Source organism: Doryrhamphus excisus, linkage group LG9, assembly GCF_037039965.1.
Source record: "Doryrhamphus excisus strain RoL-2023G ecotype Guam linkage group LG9, RoL_Dexc_Guam_v1.1, whole genome shotgun sequence".
Taxonomy (NCBI): domain Eukaryota; kingdom Metazoa; phylum Chordata; class Actinopteri; order Syngnathiformes; family Syngnathidae; genus Doryrhamphus; species Doryrhamphus excisus.
The window spans coordinates 9,609,632-9,615,647 of record NC_136365.1 but is presented as its reverse complement, the minus strand read 5'-3'; positions in this window follow the sequence as shown (position 1 = coordinate 9,615,647).

Here is a 6,016-nt window from a genome sequence, read left to right as displayed (position 1 = left end):
CAGAGAACAAAAATGCATTGTGCAGAATGTGTATAATCCTGATTACAAACCAAAACAACAATTATGTATCCTAAAATGAACAGTAATGTTATATGTCATGGTACATTAATACAGGACAATAAGTGTAAATTTCTGATGATAAGGAACAGAAACATTGTGGATGTACAGCTCACTGTGCATCTAGTTAGCAGTGTCAAATCTGTCCTGCTAGGGTCAATGCAATCAAATATGCATGAGCTATTTGCCTTTTGCTGCGGCCAGCAGCTCCCATTTGAATGAAACAGACAGAAAGAGGGAGTCAAGACACCTCATTATCGTCACCATCACAGATGAGTCGCCTTGGGAGCCGATGTGCTTGCACCTCTTTGGGGGAAAATATTTCAATCAGGCAGACAATAGCGCAGTGCAATGGCCAAGATGCTGCACTAACAACATTGTTGTAATGGACAATGGCATGTGTTGTTTGTAATTTATAGTTCAAACAAAATAATTTGTACCTCCAGTGTTAATATAGTCTCCTGCCTGATTGATATTCTGCATATGAACGCACTAAAGCATTTGCCATCATTGACTGACCAAGCAAACAATAAGGATCTGCCATGAAGACTTTGTTTTTTTTTGTCTTCAGGGAACACAAGCTGTCAACCTCTTTTACCATTCCAAATGTTTTACAAAACCTTTTAACTCCCACGCCGTCAACATTCTTTCAAAATCCCCATTCTCTGTAGGACGTATTTATGATCCTCGCTTGAACGTAAACGTTCATGAGATGATGCATTCACAACCTTTACATCTACCAGTCTGCATGGATGTCATGGGAAACTAAATAACTGCTTTTTTATTGTTTGTATTCTTTTTATGAAGGCATAGAGGAAACTCTGATGTTGAAAAAAATACATCTAACAACTCGAGAAAAATGTAAATGCAACACTTTTGTTTTTACTCTCAATTTTTATGAGCAGAAATCAACGATGTAAAAGTTTTTGTATGTAAGCAAATCTACAAATCTGAATCTGTATTAGTCAGCATTCATAAATCATGAATATAGGGATGTGGCATATAGAGGCTGATTGAATTTTGCCCAAGTTGACCCCAATAAAAGGACACTTCAAAATGTTCAGTTTTACTATATGGTGAGAAAAATGCTGCCGATTCTGATACCGATCCTCCATGAGTGAGGTTGGCCATTACCGATCACATAGATTACTGTAACTGTAACATTGAAAGATATGTAAGAAAGATATGTAATCATTCAGAGTGAGCCTACATGACAGTTTGTTTACATCCCTTTTTATTATTTATTATTATTTATTATATATTTATATTTATTATATATATATATATTTATTATATATTTCTATGTATTATATATTTCTATGTATTATATATTTATATTTATTATATATTTATATTTATTATATATTTATATTTATAATTTTATTTAGATTCCTGTTTTGATGCTCTTATTTTATATTCACTTTTTTTGTATTTCCTGCTTTGTGTTTATTTCTCGCACATGTTGCTAATTTCAGTTACACTTCTATTTAGTTCAGGTGCACGCTTTGTCCTTTGCTGGAGCGCCATCATTGAACCGTTGGTATGATGCTTATTCAATATACATTTTGAGTCTCGTCTCTCACATCCTGCGGTCGCCGCCACGACACCGCAATACCGACAGACATGACATCAGCCTCTGAAATTTCTTAAAGCACTCCTATAATGATTTTTGACTGAAGTGGTGCATGGAATAGGAAGCAGATGTATTCATTCAAGGCGACTTGTCAGGACTGATATGTCAAGAGCAGAAACAAGATTTCAGCTTGAGCAAGTCAATACAGAAAACATAAAAAACATGAAAAATGTTTGTCCCCTGCCAGATAGTAAAAAAGGGTAAAGTTGCTACGAAGCATCGATTCTCATGTAAACAGACCTTTACTTTTAAAGTGCAGGGTGTCAGCAGTGTAAATGATTACACAATACCTCCAAGCAGAGTGACTGGGTGACAATAAATCAAAGAAAAACAGGACCCGTGGGCACAGTAAATGAATGAGATCAAGCTATCAAACTCTGTGTTGTTTCGCCATTCCTTTACATATCAAAACATTTCAAAATGTTATTAACATGTCAGCAGGCACCTGCATTTCACTACCGAAACAAAATTATAATATATTTGACATTTGCTGCACTGCTGATGCAATCCCTGCATTTCAAAATGTTAATACATGGTTTGTTTTCTGTATCTTCTTTCCTCCCGCGGCTTTAATTTTACACCTTATTATTAGCCTTACTATTATTATTTGTATTATTATAGCCTGTATGTTTTATGTTTATTGCTCTCCTTGTACATCGTCAGGTTCTCCAATCAGGTTCTACAACCAGATATATAGTGCAGCTATTCCTGCACTAGATGGCTATCTAGATGAATGAGCACTGCACAAACAGGTGGTGAAGTCGACACTAGCACTGCCTATGGGCGTATCTCGCTCTCCTGTCCTCAGGCTCCCCAGTCAGATCCCATGCAAGAGCAGATCCCTGACACTCTGGCACCCAATGTTTACCTGGCCCATCCAGCACTACAAAAGTAGGGGGTGAAGTGGACATTATCTTCTGCATTTAATTCCCCAGTCTCTTCTTTCCAGCCCCACCCATCCAGATTTGAATCCCAAAAACAAACAACAAATGTGTGGATTACATAATTCCTGAATGCGATATCAACATTGTTTTTCTGTGACTTTAAATCTGGTCACAACAATTCCCAATGCATTCATTGTATTTAATAATAATAAATTGCTATATTCCTCGGCCATCTCTGTGTGGAGTTTGCATGTTCTCCCCGTGCATGCGTGGGTTTTCTCCGGGTACTCCGGTTTCCTCCCACATTCCAAAAACACGCTAGATTAATTAGCGACACCAAACTGTCCATAGGTATGAATGTGAGTGTGAATGGTTGTTTGTCTATATGTGCCCTGTGATTGGCTGGCGACCAGTCCAGGGTTTACCCCGCCTCTCGCCCAAAGACAGCTGGGATAGGCTCCAGCACCCCCGCGACCCTTGTGAGGAATAAGCGGTAGAAAATGAATGAATGAATGCTATATTGTTAAAATTAAAATTTTATTTGGCAAACACTAAACAGTGCTAATGGCTCATACGGATTAACCCATAACTTCCGATTTGACTTGACCTTTTTTTGTGACACTTGACTTGTAATCAAAACACTGACTTGTGCCGACATCTGCCCACTGAAATTACTCGTTTCTTTGGTTCCAAGGCACATTTGTGACTTGAAAACTTTTTCTTTTTTGCATAATAAACAGGTAAAACGGCAATCAAGAGACAAGTAGAGGCTAGACTTCTACCTAAAAAATAAAACACAAAAAAACTGAGTTAGTTCTCTAATCAAAAAGCAAAGTATTTTTTTTCTGAAAGACAATTGCTGACAGGTAGGAGGAGTGTTGTAAACTTGCAGAAAATGAAATGAAAATGATCTGCTGTGGTGAGTGAAAAGATCTTCCGAGATAACAGTCTCTAATAGAGATACAATGATGTGTGATGTGATCATTTTTTAAAAACAGAATAGAACAGATTATACAGGTTCTTATCTGCCTTGGCTGTGCTGCCACCACAGATATGTGGTGGCAGAATACTTCCCATTGGGTCACGACCCCTAACTTTGATTGCCATCTTTGTGCCTCACTTAGTGTAGGTCCATCCATCTATCCATTTTCTATGCCGCTTATCCTCACGAGGGTCACAGGGTATGCTGGAGCCTATCCCAGCTGTCTTTGGGCGAGAGGCGGGGTACATCTGCTGTTTACAGCACCACATGCAGGTTACATCGTTTTCACCCAGTCATTTATTCCTATCTGGAAGCGAGTATTTACTAATCCAACACTGTGTGGATGCAGTTTTTTCAATGCACTGAAAAATTCGCCCAGGAGTCTTCCGGCGTGGACAGGGTTTCACTGGTCACGCAATAAAGTATTGGTATTGTTTTTCAAAATGTAGTCCTATTGCTGGAATTCAAAATGATCCCACTCTGATACCCATTTTTAGGCTCTAAAATCATATTGTCTAAGAGTCTGGTTGCTTTGGGTTTTAGTGTTTCTCTAGTCTGTAAATAATTTCTGTAAAAACTGAGCAGTCTTTGGATACATTGCCCACCACACAGACACAGCAGACGTAACTAAATTCCCACACCAGATATATTGGAACACTAGATCACAATTTGGTTATCTAGTGTTGCAGACCTACACTTCCCAGCAGTCAGATACTGTGAAAGTTGTTTTCACACAAAAAAAGCATTCTATCACTGGCAGACAGTGTGTCTCTGCACCATTGATAACAGGAACTGACATGCCATTGAGCTGCTTTGATATACAGTACAAGGGCTGACGAGATGAAGAGATTATCATTATATATATCAGTTTTTTCATAGTTGACTCACAAGCTTTAGTTTGCTTTTTCCGTGAACTCCAAAATATAAAACTGTTTCTAAATATAGAAAATGTCAGACATTGTTCACAAATCTGTCTAAGTCTGTGTTAGTGAGCATTAATATCCATGTCACAGGTGTGACACATCAAGGTGCAAGATGTTAGGGTCTCAGGTTGGCCACAATAAAAGGCCACACCAAAACTGTACTGTATTGGGGAAAGGTGACCACATTTTCCTCAATTTATGTATATTTTTTGCCAAGTAAAAAGATGTATTGTCTTGTATTCGAGGTCTATTTATTCGGGATCATACTGCATTGACCAGAATATAAGACATTTTTTCCAGTACTTTATTTCAGGACAAGATATTTAAACATGCAAACCACATAGGGCTTCTCCCCAAACACCATAGTTGCTCAAACACACACACCAGTGACCCCAATTAATTATTTTGGCAATGAAATGACTGCTCTGTATTATATAATAAATACAAAAGCTAGAAAAACAGCTCAAAAGATGTACACCCTCTTACTACGGAATCTGAAGGCCGGCTGGCCGTAGCTTGATGAACTTCTTGTCTGTGCTTACATTACATTAGGATGAGTGCACTGTGTTGATAACTATGTGAGGGGAATGCTTTAATCTACTTCAAAGAGGCACTCACTTCATTGAACCAGGCAAAGTTGCATGCGGATAAATGTGTGGATGCATGGTGGGCACATGGTCTTTGCAAAGATAGGCAAGTTTTGCCTGTTTTGTCCCTGGATTACTGCATTACTGTTACTTTGACTGGGTATAAATCAGGGGTCTCAAACATGCGGCCCACGGGCCAAATGTGGCCCGCAGGACACTAGTTTGAGGCCCCCGCCTTGATATGAAAGTTTAATGTTAGTGCGGCCCCCGCAAGTTTGATATGGATGCTGTATGGTATCATGTACCCAGAAAAAATTATTACGTTTGATTAATGTTCATGTTAAAGGTTAAATAACTGTTAATAGTTATCCTCCCTATCCGTGTGGAAGTGGTAAGTTTTTGGCTATTTAAGTTTAAAGGAAATAACTTGAAGGCTACCGTTTACCGTCGCTAGCTCTCTAGTTTGCGAGTTACCATGTGTCTCAAGACCCTGCAGTTGCACAATATGTTGTAAATAAATAGTCGTGTTTTGTCATGTCTACAGGGCTCTAATAATGCTTTGTTCATTTTAATATGAAAAAAATAATTTGTCTACCCACCAACTATATGTGGTTTCTTAAGTTTTTATTATTTGCTGTTTTATTATTATTATTTATATTTATTTATTACTGATTGACTGATTTTTATTCTTGATTGGTTTATTTATTTTTCATCTTATTTTGTGCAGAAAAATAAAAATTAAGATATTTGAGGACAGCGGAATGTTTTATCAGAGCTTTTAATGTAGAAAATTGGAACCAAAGCACTGAAAAAGTTTGTATATTTTTCTGTTTTTAAAAAATGCGTTGGTTTTTTTTTGGAAAACCTGTTGCGGCCCAGCCTTGCCTAAACCCTAGCTCCAGTGGCCCCCAGGTAAATTGAGTTTGAGACCCCTGGTATAAATACATACA